We start from the raw sequence: 5747 nt of genomic DNA, 5'->3' as shown, positions 1-5747 counted from the left end.
CTTCAGTGTCCCCTGTCTGGCCTTTCTCCTCAGACTGGGTTTGTGAGGCATGCTCAGCTGTGGGGTAATGTTTCTGAGAACAAGTTAAAAGTGTGACTACCTTTAATTTTTTTCCTGATAATTAAAGTAATAGAGAAATGCACGAAGAAGACACCAAAAGAAATCTCTCTGAATTATTGTTAGTGATAATGGCATTAAAGTCATGCACTTAAAATATAGTCCTTATCTTTTTGGGATAAGTACTAAGATATTTAAGGATGATCTGACGACTGGTGTTTACTTCGAAATAAGCTGTGGGGAAGGAGGCAGATGGGAGTATAAATGAAACAAAATTGCCCACAAGCTGATAACCGAAGCTGGAGATGGGGGTTCATTTTAATATTTATTTCTACATTTGTATATGTTTGAAATTCTCCATAAATACAACAACAACAACAAAACCCACCCTTTGCTCTAATCACCATTATTACATCTTGGGACATTTGTCACTCAAATTTGTTGCCTGAACCTACTTCTTCAGTTTGGAGGATGCCCGAACGTGAAGCCAGGGTGCCAGCACGCACGTTCCCAGCCTCCCTCGCTCGGGCACATGACCGAAGCTCCAGCGATCACACCGTCTGACCAGACCTTGAGTCAGAGGCCAAGAATGGGAGCGATTGTGTGGCATCCAGTCGGGCCACTGAGGGTCATCCAGGCTGCCGAGAGGAGCTCAGCGGCTCTTCTCTCTGACTCTCCAGCCCCACTGGAGATTCTGAGGGCTCCCCAAAATCCTTCTCACAGATCTCTTTCTGCCTAAATTATCCAGAATTAGTTTCTTTTCCTTATAACAAAGAGTCCTGGCAGGTGGGACATTATAGTGTACGCTTTTGTTTATTGATAGGATTACACTATGCAAACTGCTCTGTAAGGTGCTTCCCCCTCCGCCCACCCCCACCCCTGCACTTAATAGCATGTGGAGGGCGTCTGTGGGTATACAGACCTCCTCCCTCCCTCCTCTAGCACAGTTAATGCTGCTGCAGGAGCGGAGGCTCTCTCCTTCCTTGCCTTCCCACAGGTGGGCTGATGGAAGGAAGGAAAGGGTCTCCATCTAAAAGTTCACTTTCCTCATCATGAGGCAGGGTGGGGGGCCTGGACGGCCCGAGGGTGCGCCTGACCAGCTGCCCCCTCACAGCGGGCTCCTGGCAAGGCCCCACGAGAGGTGTGTTCATCACACTCTCTCCACTGAGACGCGTCCGCTGAGCGGCCTGCAGCCTGGTCCACTGCTGACCACTGGAGCCGCGGTTTCACCTTCCACGGCTTCGCGGGGCTGTCAGAGGGCAGGAGCATCCAGACTCGCACCCGGGCCGGGGCCCATAACAAGCTTCCGTTCCCCACCCTTGATCAGGCGCCTCATGGATCGTGTCTCCTTGTCCAGCCCTAAGGCAGCTCCTGCCGGTCGGGTCTGTGCCGAACAGGCTCCCCCCACCCATCCGGTCCCCTCATCAGGAGGCCACGCCTCGAGGCCAAGATGCCTGGGTGAGGGTGGAGCCCTGGGGCAAGGGACACGGGCAGGGAGGGCACCAGGGAAGACTGGCTGCCCCAGTTTGTCCTCAGAGGATCTGGTTCCTCAGGTCCTGGGTGACTGAGAGGTGGGGGAAGGAGGAGTGCTGCTTGGAGGGGACGACGTGCCAAAGGGAGGGTTGTCAGGTGCCCCTTCATGTCACTAATACCAATAATCTGAATAGCAGAAGCTGTCCTCTGCCGAGCCCCTGCTGTGTGAGGGCACTTTGTCAGAGCTTTACGGACTCCACTAGTGATGGTTAAGCACCACAGCTCTCTGCAAGGCAGCTGCATTACCCCCTTGACGGATGGCAAACCGAGAAGCAGAGAGGTGGAGCCACTAGTCCAGGGTCACGCGATGGTACGGATGAGGGCCCGGAGTGGGAGCCAGGTTGGTTTGATCCTCAAATGGCTGGGCTGTCACTCTGGAGGTGCCTCTGTCATGACAGCCACCAGGGCTGGTGCCTGCTGGTCCTTTGAAAAATGCCCCTTGAAGCTGCCTCCCCCAGGGCCCAGGGCCCAGGCTCCACCCCAGAAGGTCCCCTGAAATGTGGTCTAAACTTTACCACGCGCTACCTTGTACGGGGTTTCCCAGCGGGCTCAGAGGAGGTGGACTTTTCTTTCTCCTTTGCTGGTGGATTCCTACCATTTGCTCTCAAGAACTCTCCCGGGACAGCCCCCTGAGCTGGGACCAGAGGTGGCTGGAGCCTCTCTGGGGATGGTGGCCTCTCCCACACTGAAGCCTGGCGTCCAGGACTGCACCCATGGCCGTGTGGTGAGTTCATAGGAAACAGGAGTCCCCTGTGTGCTTACAGCAACTCAATCAGCTACTTCTCAAACACTCCTAGGAGGTACCTTTCCAATAAGGAAAGAGAGGTAGTAGCAAATGGCTTCTCAGAGTAAGACGGGTTTACACGGCAGCCCGAGCTCCTTAAGGTTAACGCCAGCAGCAGTGGAAAATGGCAGTGGTTGAGAAACTTCCAAAACCGTCAGCACAGGAGGAGGCTCCCCTGCCAGTCTGGTGGAAAGAGCTTTGGAGGCAGAGGGGCGGAGTTTGAATCCCAGCTTTGCCACCTTTCTTAGCTGCAACACCTCAGGCAAGTTACTAAACCTCTCTGAACTCAGTTTCCTCATCTGGAAAATGGGGATACTCCCTCCCCTGACGTATGTAAAATGCCTGGCGTAGAGCCACTGTTTTAGAAATGATCCCTACGCCATTATTTACCAGTAGTAGGTGGATTACACGGGTACTTTGCAGTGTGGATTTGCAATGTGAACTAATTCATGACAGAGATTGTACCTAAGGCTTGTCAGTTACTGAAATTATTCAACAGTAAAATTACTGAACAGGGTGAAATTATAGAGCAGGTAAAATTTGCTTTTGATCCCCCCTCACTTCCTCTGTGCTCCCTGTGTACAGCTTCCTCTGTAAACTCCCATGAGCCCACACCAACCCGCCACCCCCATTGTTCAAGGGTTCATGTCCTGAATTTTTAATCTTTTAAACTTATCACAATGTGCCTGTCATGTGCCCTCATATTCCTCAGGATCTTACTGTAGCCCTGATGACTAATTAGATTGAGGCCAAAACTACCCCCTCCTGCCCCCTGGTTTACTGTCTACACAGCATGACTTTCTTCTTCCATTGTTCATTACAATAACTTTACTATTCCAAGACACTCTTGCCCAGGCAAATAACTTGATTGTTCATTGCAGGAATTTCCCGAAAGACCCATCGACTCTTCGATAGGACGCATCAACGGACCATTCACGCCTGAGACGCTTCGAACCCCTCGCCTTAAAATCCCCGCCTGGCTTTTTCCAGCCCCAAACTGCTGTATCATGAAATTTCCCCAATCCCAATCAAGTCCCTGCTTTGAAAGACACGCTTTAAACCGAATTGGAAATTCTCATTGAGATTTGACCTTGTCCCTCCCGCCTTGGGGTGCTGTGAGGACCATGAGGGGAGGGCTGCAAGCCCAGTGCCCCTTGTGACCAGCACTGCTGAGTGCACTTTAGACCTGGCAAGGACTGCACACACCCAAGACAGACCCTTCCGTGGTGAATCTGCCGGCGCTACGGTTATTCCCAGTTCTAGCCTCAAAGAAGTGAAAGTTTCTACTCTATTTGACTTGTAAATTATATGATATTTACATGTCTATGGCTTGGGCCTCTGCTTTCAATCAGAGTTTACTCTGTGTTTTGTGGGAGAGAACAACTGAATTAAGTGCAAATACACATAAAAGTTTATGGAGCCCCGGCTGCCCCGTTTGGCTAGGCCACCCACGGTGGGCCACGCGGCCAGGTCCTGCCCTGGGAAGTTGCCTCCCGATGACGGGGGTGGGAAGGCATTCGAAGAAGAACTTTAAAAACCAGCTGAAAACTGAATCAACACTGGCTATTTCACCTGAAAGAAGCTCCTTCATTAGTCCTTAAAAGTTGCATTTGCTTGTTTGTTTTGTGCTTTCCCGGAGATGAATATTAAAATACTGCAAAGTTTTAAGAAGTCTGACCAAAATGTTTAATGTGGTGACTTTGGGTAGATCGAGCCTCAATCAGAAGCAGACACAGACCACACAACTGGAAACTCCTGGAAAGAGAGATGTGCCTCATTGCGTTTTATTTAGAACCAGATGAAACTTGATATGAAGCATTCAGAGGAGACGCTCCAGGACTTGGTGCAGCGCTGCCCCAGTCACACGCGATTGCTCAGTTTACCGAGGTTTCCTAAGGTCTCATGTCTTGCAGTCTCTGCATTATTGTATAGTTTCTATGAGACACTCTTCCCTTCACATGACACATCAGAAATTTAAACCATCCTTAGTAATATTTACCCAATTTTGGTTGGATATCAGTAACAAACATAAGACACACTCAGAACGGATGCGCTGAAATCATCGTAGTTGGTGGGAATTCCCAGGCACATGTGGAAGCTGCTTTAGACCAGTTTGGGAACGTGGACCTGGAGCCCACCCAAGCCCTGTGCTGCCTTTGATTGACCGTGTGACCTGGGCTGAGAGTTTCTTAACTGGGCTGTGCTTCGGTCCTCATGAAAAATGTGAAAATAATCCTAGTACCTACTTCACCGGGTTGTTTGAGGATTACAGGAGTTAGCATTTGTCAACCACTTAGAATAATGTCTGGCACATAGTAAGCACTACAGACATGTTTAACAATTTAAAAATTTATCCTATTATTTAATCCCATGATATATATTATCATAGATCAGTTAAATAACATTTTGAATAAAATATGGTACAAAATGAAAATATGGCAACTTGGTTTTTTGAAAACTTACCTTTAAGTAGCTGAATATACTCAATAAATTTTTTAAATTAGGAAAAGTGAAATGATGGCAACATTGAAGGGGAAGTTATTCTTTACTGAAGATCTTCCCTGATGCATTCTAGTCAAGTGCATGTTCAGGCTTTTCATATTCTGATAAGGTTACAGTGGGGAATTTGTCATAGGAAAGCGGCTGCCTCTCCCTTCCTTCCAGGTCGAGGCCCGGTCAGGGTCCCTCCCACAGGCCACAGCAACCCCAAATGTAGGTCGAAATAAACTCATTTTAAAACCAGCTTTTCAGGGCTGCCCCGTGGCCAAGTGGTTACATTCGCCCGCTCCGCTGCTGCGGCCCAGGGTTTCACTGGTTCAGATCCTGGGCGCAGACATGGCACCGCTTGTCAGGCCACGCTGAGGTGGCATCCCACATGCCACAACTAGAAGGACCCACAACTAAAAATATACAACTAGGTACTGGGGGGATTTGGGGAGAAAAAGCAGAAAAAAAAAAGATTGGCAACAGTTGTTAGCTCGGGTGCCAATCTCAAACAAACAAAAAAAAGAATATCCCAGGTTGTTTCCCCATTTTAAGGAAGCATTACAGAAACCGAAACTGGATATCCAGTGTGGGTTTCCCTCCTGGAGAAGTGGGACTCAGTCTCATTCATTCGCTCACATTATAAAGCACTATTATTCTCTAGGCCCTGTGCCAGGGGCTAGAGACACAGTGGTACGAGTCGCGGCCTCTGCCTCAAAGAGCTCCTTGCTTAGGTGGAGAGTAAGGCAAACCAGCATGTCCAGGACAGGATGGTGAGATGAAGCACTGAGCTGATGTGAGCTCAGAGCAGAGGCCCCCAACAGGAATGGAAGGCGGGAGGCGGATCAAGAGGTTTCCCCCTGGTTAACTATGTGCCCCCCAGGATCAA

The sequence above is a fragment of the Equus quagga genome, chromosome 2, assembly GCF_021613505.1.
Source record: "Equus quagga isolate Etosha38 chromosome 2, UCLA_HA_Equagga_1.0, whole genome shotgun sequence".
NCBI classification, from domain to species: Eukaryota; Metazoa; Chordata; class Mammalia; order Perissodactyla; family Equidae; genus Equus; species Equus quagga.
This window is presented reverse-complemented; position numbering follows the sequence as displayed.